At 34.1% G+C, this 18,232-nt stretch overlaps 1 protein-coding gene across 7 annotated transcripts in view; it reads right to left on the bottom strand.

Annotated features, from left to right (window-relative positions):
* LOC105322766 (semaphorin-5A) overlaps positions 1–17,878 on the bottom strand; it is a 53,891-nt gene extending 36,013 nt beyond the window's left edge. Inside the window, exons 1-2 of one of the 7 annotated variants that reach the window (XM_034471268.2) lie at positions 17,841–17,878; positions 11,941–12,043 (exon numbers count right to left, since the gene is read on the bottom strand). The gene's annotated coding sequence lies outside the window, so the exon portion shown is untranslated. Of the gene's footprint in view, positions 1–1,448; positions 1,560–11,940; positions 12,044–12,218; positions 12,244–13,322; positions 13,424–14,645; positions 15,335–17,840 lie in introns of those variants that run through there. The other 6 variants (XM_011421640.4, XM_066083949.1, XM_020065042.3 and 3 more) reach the window with 6 other exon arrangements.
* Positions 17,879–18,232: the final 354 nt, after the last annotated feature.

The raw sequence follows: 18,232 nt of genomic DNA, 5'->3' as shown, positions 1-18,232 counted from the left end.
AGATCCAGAAAGGCCGACAGTCTGCAGACAGATACCAATTTATAGCGTCTGCCTGCTTTCTTATGTTATCAACCTCACAGGGTTAACACACACAGAAACACACGAAAAGAAACGTAAAAAAAAAAAAAGGTTTGAGCTGAAAAAAGATGGGAACAAACGTGCATAGCATGAACGAACAAAATATCATTGTGCCCAAGACATCAACAGTATCACATCAAACAAGCAGAGTAAGCTGCAGAAGACAATTTCTCCAGCCAAAGAACTAAAAGGTCAGATGTAAATGGTGGGTATCAGGTGAAGTGAGAGATATTTCTGTCAGGAATTCTCACTTTGTCGACACTGCAATGTTCACGCGACATGTCATTGAAAAGCGTGAATGACAAACATGCATTTTATGCTTCTGTCTTTGGTTCTGTTTTCTTTGATATTGGCAACCTTTCATTGACTAACATCGAATATGCACCTGGCAGGCTACACGTACACATTTTTTAAAAATCTGTCTGGAAATAATGATGAAAAAAAATTATCAAGTTTTATGGAAATTTTATATTTCTTGAATACAGATTCTGCCAGGATTATATGATATAAATATATATGCTGATAATGATGTTTTTTAGAGAACTAAAAAAAACACATTATCAACCGCCTTCACAGGCATGTCTGATGCTTTCATACAGGTATTCATATCTATCAAATCTCTCACTAAACCTGTTGTCAAAAACTCCGGCCTATATTTATCAAGTTTCCTTGAAACAATTGGCTGGTCATGCCAAGCTGATATCTTCCATGCATTGTGTTGCTCTCTATCATTATTAGTATAACCATCTGACAATTAATTCAACATTTGTTAGAAGCTAATTAATCTTTCCTGAAAACAAACTAGCTAGAAAAAAAACAGTTCACAGACATAGACATGTTCTGAGAAATTCCTTATTCATTCAACATAAAAATGTATATTGTCTAGATATAAAACATCAATTATTGCATCAACAAAGTCACAGTTTTCTTCTTTTTTTTCTTCAATGCCCACAGTGATTCTAATTTTTAGTAACTGTCCACTGAAATTTTTCTTCTGACAAAATGATGCAGAAATACCCAGGTTACAATGTTATCACCTGTCCACACCTTTTGTGATGCTCTTTAATGACAAAATAATTGTGTCCCTCCCCCCTGCCCCTCCCAGCAGGTGCCCCTCCTTCCATTTAACACGGCTCTCCTCCCCAACAATAGCACAGACTCCTCTAATTGCAACAACAAGGTTGACGTTAAGCCACATTTATATTCAAGCACATGAAATGTCCCAAGAAGAGGGGAAAAAAATCTCATTTTTTATGCAGCCATCTTAAGCATATCTTCTATGATTTATTATACACTCTAACCTGAAATTTTCACACTGGCTCATACCACCCATAAAAGGAGACACAAAAAAAATTATGGCAATACAATACCTTGAAATTTCAGGTGAGAGGAATTTGTTCCTCATCATCAAAACTCCAGTGAAACAGGTTTAAGGTGACGCTTTTTACGAGAGATCTGCATTGATGGGTTAGTATAGACCACAAAGTGTAAATAAGGTAGAAATGTATGTCTATAAATATTAACAGCTGCACAGGCTTGCATGGTGAAATGCAAAGGGCCACGAACTAGTCAGATTAGAATTATAAAGTGGATCTAGTTCTCCTCTCAATGTAGGACCATTTATAAATTGCTTTCAGACCCTTAGTTATGTAAGCATGCAATGCGTGCAGATTTGAATATTGATTTTAATAATATTTTCAATTTTTTCATAAACCAATATTAATTTAAAGAGGTTGATCTCATCTGACATTTCAAAAATTTGGGTATATAAAATTACACCGTGGTTGTCCTTCATAAGTGTGCAGAAACCCCAAAAATCTTCTACCCCTCCCCTTATGGTGACCTTGCTTTGAAAATTTCAGCAAAAGCACATCTATGTTTGCTAACACAATCAGTGTTTGAACATGAAATGACAAATGTTTAATCTATGCATTCATGCTTGCACTCATGGCATCTGATGATGGATTTGGGTGATATGGATTAAGTAAATGTATAAACATTTGTACATGTAATTCATGTATGCATTCTAATGAAAAAGAGCATCGAGCTAATGCTGACCAAAGGCATATGTCCTTACCTGAGCCTGGAAGGCACATGCTGTATACAGGGTTATTTTCGCCCACTGTAGTTTCACCCCTCTACACATGCAAACAGTTTCACCCCATCCGGAATTCGCCCCAACACAGTTGTGTATAAAGAGAGATGATTTGAGACATTTGAAATTGCCTAGTCTTAAATTCTCCCACTGGCAACAAGGGCGAAAATAAAACGGGGGCGAATATTTTCATATTTTCCTGTATACAGTAACCAAAATCTCACAATACTCTCATTTTGAAACTTGGTCAATATTTTTTTTGTTTTTTTTTTTGCTTTTAAAGATAGCATGTTCTTTGTCACAGAATAGTTTATCACATTAAAAGGTAAATGTTGCATAAGGAGGAACCTATCTGACATTTCTGGCAATCAAACGTAATTTGTTTGGGTGTGTTCATATTCCCAAAGAATGGAGGGGTAAACAAACATGCACGATTGTGTATGTATATGATATAATATTTTCATATACAGTAAATACATGATGCAAAACTACACATATTGCTGGCACACAGTCAAAATAATAATACCGGTACATTAACGAAATTGGTCAAAGAATGCATAACTTGCCCTACTTCTGCATGATTACACTGCTGAATGACTTGCCCAATTTCTGCCACCATATTATTATTGAATGAAGAAGATAAAACTTGTAGAGTCTTTTATTCAAATGAAGAATATAAAATGAATAGGATGACTGATTTTTCCAAATCTTTTCTCCAAGACCTCAACCATCTGAATTTAAGATTTTCTGTAAAGCTGACACTCATAGATATCACAACTGTTATACGCTATGAACAGGAAGTTGTAAAAGTTCAATCCCACATATATAATTTTTCCTGTCAGTTTTATAAAACCCAATCCAGCCAATTTTTTTTTTTAACCCTAACCTTATTTTTTCTTCATTTTTTTTCAAAGACACCTGCTGATATAACTACATCAATTGAATCCCAACAACCTTATGATTTTAAGGCCTTCCTCCTGATAAAAATGTCAGGTGTATTTCAACAAGTAAATGGATACATGAAGTGCCCACACCTAGGCAGGAGCCTGTAATTAACAGTTGTAGGTATATACCTCAAGTTTCCTAATCATCCAGATAAAAAGACCGCAATTAGGGGTGTAGCCAGAATGCCAAAAACTTTGTTCCTGTATCCAACAGAACAGATCAACTTACGGAGTCTTCTGCAATATTACACGTAGCAGACTATACCACAACCTAAAGGAAAGTACAGGCAGGACACCTTATCAGAATGCTCACAGATAATCTTCTGTAAAATTAACTGATTTTTTAGGTACAGAATTGATCAATTTCTCCTCTGAAGTAAGCAACTGAAAGGTTCAACTTCATCATCGGAACCCACAGGTTTTCTATCCATTACAGCAGTGTAACGGATAGAAAGCCCGTTGGTTCCAACAATGATGCAGCTAGAAACTACCATCTTCGAAAATTTCATCATTTTACAAACAGTTCAAAATCATTGAAAAGTGGTACTTTTGTGTTGGTACACAGTAAAGACTTTTGATTGCAAGTTGCATTCTGAACATAAACAAAATGGTTATCATAATTTTTGGCATCTTCAGATTTAAAGATTGGGGGTGGGGTGAGGATTTATGAAGAGAGGAGTTCCTATCTTCATAAGAAATGATATATCACTGAAGAACAAACAATCCCAAGGTAAACTTGTGTAGATATGTTCAAGAATTCAAGAGGCGTTTCATAAACATTGGTAATTCAGAAATGGAGCAATAGGGAAAAAACATTAAATAAAATTCAATAGATTCCCTGCACAGATTTGTGATTTTGATGTTAAGAGTCAGTGCAGATCCATATTTCACTCAGTGGAGACATCTCTGGTCTTTTGTTTTTCATTAATGTAAAGTTATATATTATCTGACAAGACTGTGCCAGCAAAATGATAAAAAGATGATTACATCGTAAATCAAAACAAGAAAGGGGGCAACATCATCCTACCAGTCATTTGCCAAAAACTGTAGATATTTAGGACGTATATAGTTGTATCAAGATCTTTATTACCAGGCTGTTTTATTCTTTTCTCTAAATTTTAGCTGGGTATCTTCAAGGGCCATCAAGAACTTGGAAAGTTAATACATGTACTTGCAAAAGCATGCAGGCCATTCTTTCTCATTTGTATCAAAAAGTTATGTAAGATTCCATTTTCACTGACAAAAGCCTCAAGAACAAAATACACAAATTTGATGATTGATTTGGGTCCTAAGCAGACCAAGAGGCCCTCAATTTGTTTGTTTGTGGTAGATAAGCGGCTAGTGGTCGTCAGAAATCCCAGTCAAGTGGATTGCCATTCGAGTGCACGGTTATTGCAATGGACCAGTCTCCAGTTTTCGTCTGGTCAACAATTCATATTCTGACGAAGGCCAAATGCAAACAACATCATACCAATATAAGTTTGTTTAAATTCTTATCACATTTTTTGCCTGGTATCTAAATTAATATTTTACAGTAGGGGCCATATTTTGTTTACACTTTCACTTGAAATTCGAAATTTAATAATTATATATTCCGTGCCTTTTTCACTCTATCAAATCAGCAGTACCAGTAGAAGGAATAGACAAGTGTATCAGTGTAGACTGTGCTACATCACCAAAAGAAGAAAAAAATGTTTCACCCTTTTCTAATTTCTTTCTTACAATGAAATGACCTTTTTGAACTTTGGTGATCACACATAAATGCTCATTGTTTGGGGATGAAGTTTTGTAGTCTGCTGGACTGATAATCGAGACTTCTCTAGAAGGTCATTTAGTCCAAACCCCTGAAAAGGGACCTATTTATCTAGAAAACTATATCATATACAAATGTATCACTTTCAAATCTCCTGAATAATGATATGCAGCAACTTCTCAGATTAACAAGACAATTTTCTAACTTTTTTCCACTATTAAAGCCGAAAATCTTCATATCATGCCATCGCAACTCAATCCCCGTTTTTTGGGGGCTGCTCATCACCATAAACTGTAGAGAACAAATTGGACGACTTCAAAAGAAAATCTTCCAAATCTTACACTCCAAGAGGTAGAATTCACTGCAAATCCTTCACAGTCCATTAACTATGCTTACCGTAAGTGTCAGCTTTGCTTATCAGAAGACCTCATCTAAAGTGAATTCATACAATGTAAAATTTCAATACACAACAAAATTAGATGTTCCCAAATCTGAAAATGCAATCTTAAAAATCCCATTACAACATTATATATGCTTTTATTGACTTAATAAGTCTATAACCAGTGCCTATGATGACAGTATGATAATTTTAAAGATCGAATATGAGGTTGGATTCCATTCACGGAATTCAGTCATTTATGATAGACATCAGCCGATGTATGAGGAGGAGAATAGGACCTCATTCTCCCTGATTTATCCTGAATTTATTCCTCCCCGAATCATGTTGAAAATCAGTGTGGTAACACCATCAAATAGCTACATCACCGGTAATAAGGTGTCATATTCATGAAACATATTATTCCAAAAACAGGTTTCTGATTTACATCCCACAATATTTTATTGACCCTTTTTTCAGCTAGGTGACTTTAGATGGAGCAGTAAAAAAGCTTGCATTAGGATTGAATGATGTCTCCTAAGGGGGAGCAGACAGGACACAGAAATTGGCTAGCCTACAAAATAAAGCATTGCCTCAAATAGGTGGAAAAGTCTTGTCAAAACCCCTAAAATCAGCGTTTCCAGGTTGTAATCCAACAAGCTATGATAACTGTCTTTTTTCTTGATCAGTGGTAATTACTGTCTAAAGAGATGCTGACTTCTTAAACAACTGGGCCTTCCCTGTGACATTAATTTGACAGAGGTGTTTGCACCCACATCCATTTACCCCGACAGTCCATTCAAAGAAGAAGGTCTGCAGGCCTTAATCTTACTCCAAGATCAGGTTACAAAGAAATAAAACATGATACAAAGTAAGTAAAGAAACATTTTCATGACAATATCCTTTTCTTCTGTATTTTTTTCGCATTCAGTTGAATTAAAATAGACTCACCAAAAACAACAAATGCGTACAATCATTCCAGTGCAAGTATGCAAAATTAATTCGTACATCAGTACACTTTAAACAGTTTTTAAATATGCCTTTCAACACCTGTTTTTTGAATGAAAGTGTTTGGATAAGTTTTTTTCTTCATTTAGATTAAGTGTGAAATAAACTGAATTTAAATCCTTTGAAAATGATAAAGAAACATTCCAAAGAGAATTTTGGTGATTCAGTGTTTATTGGTCCATCTCAAAAAGTGATTTCCTGGACAAAAGGTGAAAAGTCCATCCAAAATAATGACAGCTGTTTGGTTGTTTGGTCCTCAACAGAAAATGTGTTTGCTCCTAGATTTTTCAAGAAGTGTGAAATGACTCTAGATAAGTAGTGGATGGAACACTATTTAAGCATGTGTAAACGTCCCATAATTTTACAGCCAGGTGGTCTGCAGACAGAACAAAAATGTCCAAACATGTCTCTGAGAGTAGTCTCCAAGTCTATAGGTAGGACTGTTTCACAATTGAATTCAGAGCCCTTTATTATCAATGGTCTCGATGCTTAATGTAATTAGTCTAATTACTTCTCCTACCCCAAAATCTCAAAAATTTCAACATCAAGTAGATTTACATTCTACAGTTTTCCATTCATTGAAGCAGGTTCCTGCTCTTGTGAGCCTAAGCTGTACTGTGGCACAATTTTTCATAATAAACAATTAAATCAGCTAAGTGGTAATAGAGCGACCAAGGTAATTTTCAGACCAATTTAAACTAAAAAGGCCCAATGTATTACAAACATCTTTTATGAATGAAGGTCCTTATTGCTTTCAATTATCCCACTTTTAAAAACCTGGATACAAAGGGGATGGGTAAATATTGTTATACTTAGTTTAATTTTATGCAATATCTGTCTGGATCTCGCCAACCAAGTCTTTATCACATTTAATTGTCCAAGGAAATATCAAGCAGTTTCTTTATATATGTTTACTGTTTAGTTGTAGACCATAAAGTTAGGTACGATACATGTTGAACCAGAAAATATCAGAGCTAGTCAGCCTATGGTCATGTCTGTTTAGGAACAGCGATCTGGAATAATGATCACAAGTCAAGCCATTGTAATACCTACCCCACTCAGCTCCTAGGATTTCATAGAGAGAAATCAAGTTACCATATATAATTATATCTACAAACAGAATAATCTTATTTAATGTAATAACATGATTTCTATCAATGAACACAAGAAGTGATTCAAAGTAATTTAATGTCTCTAAATTCGGTAATTTTCATTAATTGTGTCACCTAAGGGATAGGCGTTTCTTTCACCTCATACGAAATCATCACTATCATTTTCTATTCACTTGAAAAACTTTTTCCCAAGTTTATTCTTTTGGATATCAATTCAAACTAATTTATTCAAATAGCAGGAGAAAAATATGGACCAAAATTACAGGAAATTTTCAACACCACCTTCACAAAGATGTCAAAGGAATAATGAAGATTTAGCAAATCATACATCAAACTTGATACCTAGTTATTCAAAAAGACTTTGATGGATTGGTGTTGATATTGAAATGTTTTCAACATTGATAGCTTTTTTCATACAAGTGTTTGTTACAAATACCCATTCACAGTCTATGAAAAAATATGATTCATTGCAAAGTTGTTGTGCAGGTAGAACAGAAAAGATATTGCTTCACAGGCAAAACCATGTCATAAATTAACATTCTACATGCAAAATGACAATCAGGTGGAATATCTATGGCAGGTGCATGATGCATGTTTGCAGTTTTTACATGACAAACAAACAATTCCATTTTTGGTATCAAGTCCTCACTTGCAGGCTTCCAAAACATGGTCCTCAAAGAAACCCTTTGGGTGTTCTAGTGTTTCTAGTTCTTGAAGTCTAGATATGAAAGGTGTTCACAAAAACAAAAAAATCTTTGTGAAACCATGATAAAATTGCAAATTCATTGCAATCCTTTATTTAATTGATCAAAAAATGTCAAAATTGAATAACATTATTCATTATTGCAATTTCCACCTACAAAGTTTCTGGAGAATTCATCATGTGGTAAATGTAAAGCTTTACAGTATGAATATGGTAATAATATTAAGATTTAACCTACAAACAACTCCCCCACTACATATCTCTGTGTGTGATCTCAAGTTATTTCCTAAAATGTTCGTACACAACTTATCAAAACCAGACTATCGAGTATGTTGTAACCAAAGATGGAGGAAATCAACATTCAAACAAGTTTTTTTGCAATGGCAAATCTCATGAATTCAAAGCCTCTACGATTGATACTGGGATGTTGATAAATGAAATGTACTTAAGAGAATGTGAGAATTACTTTGTTAGTAGTCTGATAGTCCTTTAGTTTCAGGATGTAGTATTCTAGTGGTTCAAAACACAATATGGGTATCCATTTCTTTTTGCCATCCCATTTCCTGCGAAATGCACAACCTTAAAAAATACTTAGACCTACCATTAAGAATTGCATTGTAGTTGTTATACAAAGTACCCCTGAATTCATCTGAGATAACCTGCAAGGGATACCAGAGTCAATAGAACCAAGGTGTTGAAATTAGCAATGATTGGTTAAGAGATGAAAGTCAACAAGTCCAAAGGAGACCTTTAAAATCTTGGCTCCATATTGATAGTAGACATTGACATTCAGATAAAGCAGATCATAGAGCACCTTCTCATAGACTGAACTAAGGCAATTGTGTCACAATAAGTTTTATTGAATCAAAAAACCTAAAACTTATTCTACACAGACACTATACATTTGAAGCAATCTCTCTCTCTCTCTCTCTCTCTCTCAAATAACAGGTAGAAAACTCTCAAGTTTACATATTAAAAGAGACATTTCATAAGTTACTGTCTGCATGAATAATACAGAATAATTCCTCTTTGAATTATAAAACATGCAATATATACAAGAAGCAAGGTTAATTTTCATCTTCTTAGATGCATAGACTGTAACACTGACATCCAGACAGAAATTATCCCCCGCCAACACAACGCCTTATTGTTGCGATATACCCCAAGATTTCACATATTGTGTCTGGGTCTTTACCGAGATGAGACACAAAGATAAAAACAAGGCCCCCCTTTCTTCACCAGACACATCCGTTTTTAATTTTCTAATTAACCATTAAATGGCAGTCAATAGAAGGGTTCTGCTTCTTCTTACGCAACTTGTGCAAACCCTCATAACGAGGGAATGCAATAAATGCCCTCTTCAATGTGCACTGCCTCTACAGAATCACTTGCTTCAAGTTTACTCTTTTAAAGAAACATTCTAAAGCACTCTTCTCCTATAAGCTAACACTTCATGTAATGTTCAACAGATATACATGAAAGCATTTCTCAGTTGGTTTGGAATCGAACCATGATCCGTTCCATGCAATGAAGCCATTGAAAACATTCCCAACACTCACAGTGACTCATGACACAGAATTAATAGGGACAAATAAAGCAAAGAGTGAACTTATAAGCTACCATATAGTCCAATAGTTCAGGTCAATGCATGCATTACTTAATTTACCTGACTATGACCTATATTAAACTGCCCATGTGCAGGCTTACTGTCTCATCTACGGGTTTACTCAGATGGCTATGTAAAGCATTTGTTCACTTCATTAATGTATAAACATAAAAATCACATGGTTGAATGCAAGTTCACAAGCAAAAATGGAAGCCCGACTGTGTTTATCTAATATGTATTTAGACGTTTTGCTGGTTCACGAGTAGTGGGACAAAGAAAATCAGCATCACGCTCATTATGACTGGACATAAGAAATTTCAAGTATGAAGCACTTGTTAACTGCATAGAGAAAAACCTTTTCATAGAGCAAGCAGAAAATAGATTACTAGCAGGCTACCTGTCTTTTGAATATGTAAAATTTATTGTTAAAGTTCCTTTAAATCCTACGTAATAAAACTTATTTGAATACGTAAAGATTTTTTTTCGAAAGGAAAATTGTGATAATGCACAATCATGTTCAAAGAATGCCCCTGCTTTATTGGATGGCAATTCCTAAATGTTGTTAGATGACCATCTCAGTAAACTCTCTTGATGCCAACATGCAAAGATAAATCTCTGCCAAAAAAAATTCTGCACTTAAGCACAATGACCAGTGAAATCTTTTGGCCCACGTATCTCACCCTTTTTGCGAGATGACTCAACAGTTAGGTTGCGAGTATCGGGATATCTCGACTGATTATCTCTCACTTTCACAATCATTTATGCATGTATAATTATGACTCATAGAACAACAGGTAGCCTGAGTGAGTACCAGCTACTTAGAACCAGCCACAAGTTGCGCAACTATTGCATTCACAGATCAACAACAGTAGAACGCTTACAGGTATGTACAAATATTGTAGCAGTTACTGAGGGCTTGCATGCTGATAACCTACATGTAGGTATCTTCTCCATGCAAGAATGACATTTATTCCAAGAGAATTCCAAAAAGATCACTCTGCCTATCCATCACAACTACCACCATCCAACTGTCTCAATTAGACCGAGCTATTTATTCACTGGAGTAAAACAGGATTGCCAACAACATTACTATCATACATCCATACCTCCCACCCTCCCCCCTTTTCGGAGTTACCTTACCCAGGTAAAGTAAGGACTGAAGGAATCATAACTTGGTGTAATTCTAAAAAGCAACTTGCAAAACATTACAAACAAATCAAAGCAAAGCCTTTGTGTACATATTTTCTATGCAATCCGACCCCATGGGGCCAAACAAATCACTAATGACCCAGCTTTTGTCCAATTCACATAGTGAAAATAAACTGAAGATTTAATATTCATACACAAATAATAACCTGGTTTTAATCTTCCCATTCTGTCTGTGTCAAAACAGACGCTTGATAGAATAGTTAAGCCATTCCTTCAGATTTCGGGTGAAATATGGTCTGCATATAATCAGTAACCACAATTTCTGGAATCTCCAAATTGGTTTTGTGACCACTGATTATACAGAATGGCTAGTTAAATGCTTCAAAATCACTTGAATATTTACAAGGTAATCTGTTTTTTAATTATTTGGAAAGTAAAGCACATACCTTCCTTAAAAAAGAAAATTTAAAATATGCTGTATTCAAAAATATAGCAATTTTTCATACCAAACAGTCAAAAATACCAGCGACAAAACGATATATCTATAGTTATATAGATACATGTATATCTCATACCCTTAAATTTGAGAAATTTGAGTTGGAGTCATAGTTTCCGTTCCTCATGCATTATCATATGAAATATTTTTAAGTGAAGGCTGGAAATTCTCACAACTGAATTTGTGGGAAATATCTCAAAATCATGAAATACATGTTCATTCCAAACAAAGAAAAAACAACAAATGTTACCCTCTCCCCCAAAAAATGATTTCTTGGTGTTTCAGTGATCTCAACATCGAACCCAACAGGTAACAGCTAGACCAGGGCCACAGATAAAGGTAAATCCTATCAACTCTTGGGGAAAATCCCTTAAAAAAACTACGCCTTATTCCATGTTACACAATCAAACACATTTGTTCCAGGCTGGTAAAATTTACCAGGACGCAAAAAGTCAAATATCTTTGGTGGGGTATTTCTGTAACTGATCTTCAAATTCAGATGGACTTAAAACTTGGTGGGAAAACAACTGCTTGCTGGCCCGTCCACACAGGAAACCCAGTAATAAACGACAGGTAATAACTGTCTACCTGCATTTGTAACCGTGTTATAAATGATTTACCTTGAAAAGAGTGCTGGAGCTGTAACAGAGCCTTTGGTTGGATGCATGGACCAATCAATTTTCACTTGTCCCTGGCTGAATGGAATATAGTGGATTGCCACTGCTACAAGGGAAAAAGAGTTCTTGGATATAGACAATTATTGACCTGAGTGTTAACCATGTCATGACCAGGTTTATTAAATATTATTTTTAGTAAAGCAAATAATTGTAAATTTGTCACTTAATACTCAAATTAGTTCATAGTAAAAGGTTTAGGGGGACATCTTTTATGTGCAAACATGTTACATAGCCTGCGTAGCACTGGATTAAGACATTGTACTTTTTCCAAACAGAATATTTAATCTTATGAAACAAGGGAATGGAGTATTCTTGCAAAATGTTCTATTTGTGAAACACTGTACAAATCACAGAATATATCCGTCAACAAGTTGCCAGTTTGAAAGATTTGCAGGTAAATAGATAAGATAGTTAACACCAAAACATCAGCCACTGGTGCCAAACAACGTTTTTGACAACTGCTGAAAAACAAATTCACATCAAACCAAAACCGAAAAGAATTATCAAGTATTTACAAAATATCAACCTCATTAGCCTTCTTAACTGCAACAACACCAGAATGTTTTGACCCAAACATTGTATGTGGTGTTGTCTGTAATTTAATTTTCAGGCAGGATTCATTGCCCATCCTCTGGATGAACACAGTTCCAAGCTCAGCAAGTAATCCGTGATAAAGAAGTGTTTTTACAACTATAAAATCTGTGATTTACAGGATAAGACAAAAAACAGATTTTTTTGAAGATGCGCATGCAGGAACTACTTAGAATCAAAGACAGACTAACATGTTCATAGGTTAACAGCTGATATCATCCCAGTAGATAATTACCTATTTTAATCCAGAAAATAAAAAAGAAATCTAATTTTTTCAAAGATTCAAAAATTAAAAATTATACCCGCAAAAGACTAACATGAGAAATCAGGATAAAATCAGTCATTAAGTCAGTCAGTAAATGATTACCTTTTTTAATTCAGGAAAAAAAACCAAATCTGATTTTTTAAAGATTTAAAAATAAAGATTATAACTGCAGAGAGACAAACACAAGAAATCAGGACAAAATCGGTCATTAATTCAACCAAATCTCCGACTGATAATCAACCACAAGATATAAATTTTCAGACCCCCTAGCCTAGTTTCAAAAGTTTGAGGTTTTACAGATTTCAACTTTTTTTGCCACATCAATTTAAAAAAAAAGTTATTGAAATAAACAAATCTTCCACCCCCTTATCCATTTAGACATCACACAGGAAGTTTTAAACACAGCAACTGCTGGGTTGTTTCTCGATTTTTAATCTGTTATATACTGTCAATTAAAACATGAAAAGACCTGAGCATCAGGTTGGATGCAAACTACATCAGATTTAAATCCCGTTGATCCAAAAGAATTAAGATAAATCAGAAGGCAGGCAACTGAATATGCATCTTCCTTGAGAAAAAAATCTCTGCTAGAAAAACATTTCAACATTTGTTTTTTTTATGTATTAGCACTTTACGCATTTGATTTGGCACAGATTCAGAAACTTGTACAAATACTACTTGCATAACACGCAAAGGTTTGTACTGAATTAACCATTAATGACTTTAAAATACCAAGGGTAATTAATCCAATTTAAACAGGGCTGTAGACTACATGTACCGGTATGTCTCAGGCATAAAGTTTTCTTAGCCAGGGAACTTAAAATACTGTTACAAATATCTTAAGATCTGATCTAAAGATAACAGTTATATAGTCTTCTACTCAAGGGCTTAATTAACATCGACACAATTCATTACAAACTGACCACAGTCTACTGTCAGAAATACAAGACATGTCAAGTGGTCCTTGCCTGATCAAGGTCTGCAAATCTGCATCCCAAGAACTCTTTTCTACATGCATTTTACGAGTGATTGGTGCTCAATTAGGCATGGTTATTTGTAGTTAAGAATCGCTCATTATATGAGGAGTGGTGAAAGTTTTATTCACTATTTGACAAAAAAGCCTGCTGCTCCCAGCCCTTTTCCCCTCACAAGGACTTCAGCATGTGGGGGATTAGGAGATTGAGGCCAGCAAGTTTTTTTGTGAAAATGCATGCCTTTGTTAAAATTTGTTTTAACCCTTACATATCACTTTCCATATTTTGTGTATTTCACTATCTTGTGCTTTAGGGAATGGCTTAGAGATTTCTCTTACTTAATTGCACTTAGTTCTTCATGAATTGAATTTAAATATTTTTTCAAGTCTTCCCTTTATTATTTTTAACTACTTATATAATAATTACAGCATTTCTGCACAACGAGTGTCATGTATAATCAAATCTTTAAAACCCCTCTACCAAAAATAAATGCAGTCCGTACTATCAACATTGCATGTTTGAACTGTGAACTCATTTCATGACTCTGAATTCATCAAGCAAATTTTCTATTCAGCAACACATTTAGAATTTTCTACAGCACATAATAAATATCATCAAAGGGTAAAAAAATATACAAAAACAAAAGGATTAAGCAAACAAGATAAAGTCTCATCATAGCAGTGATCTACAACTAAATTCCGTCTGCAGGCACAGTAAACTTTGTCACCATTAAAGTTTCATTTTCAATAGATCTAAAGTGACATTAGTAAATGCTGGAAAAAAGGAACACCTTTTCTACAACACCTGAGAGGTCTTACCTGTCAAGTCGTTAACAAATCTGCTTGTATTTGTAATCAGTAAACATTCCACGTCTGAATTACAACTGCAGAAGTCACAGTCGGCACACACAGGTCTATCAGTGGCACTGGTCTAAGGTCCGAATTTTTTCCCCCACAAATCACTGGTCAATATTGGCATAAATCAGGAAAAAAAATCACTTTGTATCTTGTTTCTTCCCAAACTTAAAAAAAATCATTCTTCTGTGTTCACAAATTTAATTCCACAGCACATGTACAAAGAAAAATCCACTTCTTTTGCTAATTCTTCACTTTATGCAACTTCACAAAAGTAGAAATGTTTTTTTTTAATTCCAATCAAATATTCTCAATCAGAGAAATTTTTCTTTCCAAAATTTCACACCACCAGTAATCAATAAAATTTTAAACTATGAGGTACACCAGTTTGTCTTATTCCATTCAAGAAAAAAAAACCTATAGGTAGACTGGCCTTTTTCTCTCTTTCTCTCTCTCCGTCAGACTATTAAAATATGCACACACAGGTAAGAAGTACTCAGTGGAGTGTGGCAATGCCGACCTTCATATGAGCGAGTCTCTCTTTCTCTCTGATAGTGGGCACCGGCCCTTTAACGGTGGCTTTAATGTACACACACAGTGCTTCCTGCCATTTTGCCATTCCCCCCAACGAATTCATGACGCAAAACATAATTAGTGTCACAGACGAATTATTTTGGTTCCTAAGTACTTATAGCATCAGAATAATATCCCAAAACAATATTACAGTGCTTAAGATTCATTGACAAAATTATAAGTGAAAGTACCTGTCTTAGTATGACCTAAATATTCTTTTTATTCACGTTGGCTTGGTATAATGATGTAAAAATACATAAGCTTTAAAATATCATTTAAAATATATATTTTAAAAATAATTACATGAAATCAAATCATTTGTTTTTTTTAATACCATATCTTCATTGTATAAATTTTTAACTGAATCGGCAGTTTAAAACTGCTTTGCCAAAACATGTTTCATATCATAAACTTAACATGCATTCATTTAAATAATTTTTTAAAGAAATTTCCAACATTTAAAAGCTTTTAAACATTAACTGTCTGAAATATATACTGATAATTCAATTCGATCATCACCTTGATCCATTTCATCAGTAAATACACAAACACAATAATAAGTTCTGTATTAACACATAATATGAAATTTGGATCAACAGTTTTGGAAATGCACTCAAATTACCCTTCATTTCTGCATACCACAGAAATAAATGTATCAAACAACATTTTTTTTTAAAAAACTCATCCTGATATTATTTTACAAATCAGAACGGTTATTTAGTGCAAATGGTAAACCGATCCAAAGATACCTTGTTCTCTTAAAATGGTGTTCCTTGATTTCATAAAGAAATAATATATACAGCAAAACCCAAGTACTGCGTAGACTATCAAATTAAAGCTAGAATTTGTTTGAAACTTGGTTTGTAAAATGAAAAAAATTGCTTCCACCTGTTGTTTAAACTGTGGATTTTTGTAAACTTAACATCATACCTCTTCAAGTCAATAAACTCTCGCAGTAAGAATGCAATCTCGTCTTGTTATCAAGCATCAAACACAAATCAAAGAACTTTTATTAGTTTTGGGTTACGTAATCCAGCATATTAAAACATGTCTTGTCTAATTACAAAAGTACAGAGAGAGAGAGAGAGAGAGAGAGAGAGAGAGAGAGAGAGAGAGAACTAAATACAAATTACTTTTACTTAATAAAACTGAAAATTTTCATTAACTTTTACATAATATGAGTGGTTTCATGTCAACAATCTAAATTATTATGTGGCAATTTCTGTTGACGGGTAACATTTAACAAGCACTGACCAAAAAGGGCTCCTTAGATGAGTGCGATAACAATAATGTGACCTTGGTTAATGACCTTAGTCAAGGGTCATGACATTCTCTTGGGTCACAGACAACCTTTGCGTCAATTTAAGGTATGAACCTGTGATATTAATTCTTCTCATAAAAATTATTGACCAATTATAAAATTAAGATGGATGGACAGACAGACCGACAAAAAGACAAAGTTGGACATGGTAATTCTTATTTACTCCCAAAACTTCATTAGAAGGAGTATAAAGAAGGAGTATAAAAATATTATTGAGATGATATGAAAAACATTTTCCCACACAGCTATAAAAAAAGTTCAGATATGAATGCAATAGCATGGTTTAACGGGCATTTCAAATCTGAAAAATGTTTTAAGCTAACTATTAAAGAGGTAAAGCACACATGAATTAATACAGAAATTAATTGTCAAGCTCAATTAACACAGATTTAATTGAAATGTCACATAAGATTATGATCAAATCAGAGGGATTAAGATTACGATTATATCTATACTAGTAGATCTACAGAGCTTTAAGCTGACACCATGACCCACTCATCCATACTGTCTGATGTACGAGATGGACACGCAGTAGTAGGGTCCTTAATTAGGCAACAGACAACTTGTCATTGAATGTAAAACAGTAACATGCATGTACATGAAAGAGAGACACGTATAGAAATAAACTGTGTTAGAGAGACATCTCCCTTTAACACAAAAAGATCTTTACATGAACATTTACTTTCAGAAAATCAAATGAGGTAAAATCTACTAGAACATATACCGCCGACAAGAATCAGTCAAGTTATACCGTTCTACAGTTCCTTTTTGTGACTTCAAATATTAATTAACACCATATTAAGACTCCTTAAGCAATATATATGATTAATAATTACAGGTAAATGGTAAACTAATCAGCTAAAGAAAAGAGTTTCATTACAGCAAAGTATAGCAGTAAGGATTACAATAAAAGGAAAAAATATAAATTCACAGGTACTGCATCTGTTTTTGTCAATCTGTTTCTTCCTGTTTTAATCAAGATCAAATCAATTGGCTTAATTCACTAGAAGGACAACTGAATTGTGAAATGAAATAATACTGTACTCTCTCTTGGCTTGAGAAGAGAAAAGGCATGGAAATGTAGGAACCATGCTTACTGATATACACAAATTGGTGAACATATGGACTTAATTATCATTAATATTAAGATTTTAAATCATATGTAGGTATCAGGGGTTAACAATCATAAGAACAGAAAGCCTTATATTATTAAATCTAAATTGTATAAAAGTTAAAGTATGTCTATATATATTCCATGTACATACATTTATTGGTAGTTGGAAAATAGGTCAGCTAGGGGTTGGTGATCATAGATTCACGAAACATCACACTGTGTCTCATTCTTCCCATGAATTTCAAATGACACCCACACTCACTGCAATAAAATTAAAAAATTTTGAAGTCGACTGCAAAAAAAACATAGAAAGTATTCCAGTATGTTATGAAGCAATGATGTCTTCAAATATGTTTTTAATAATGTTATTGCATTGCCACTGATTTATAGCACATATAATAGCACTTTTATGATTGTAATTACAACATCGTGAAAATTCATACCAACATTTCTTTTTTATCTTGTAACAAATTCTTAAGTCTGACCTAGTTTCAATTGTCTACTGTACTTGTTTATTAGAAAGTCATTTCAGATAAATCTGTC

Source organism: Magallana gigas, chromosome 5, assembly GCF_963853765.1.
Source record: "Magallana gigas chromosome 5, xbMagGiga1.1, whole genome shotgun sequence".
NCBI classification, from domain to species: Eukaryota; Metazoa; Mollusca; class Bivalvia; order Ostreida; family Ostreidae; genus Magallana; species Magallana gigas.
This window is presented reverse-complemented; position numbering and strand designations above follow the sequence as displayed.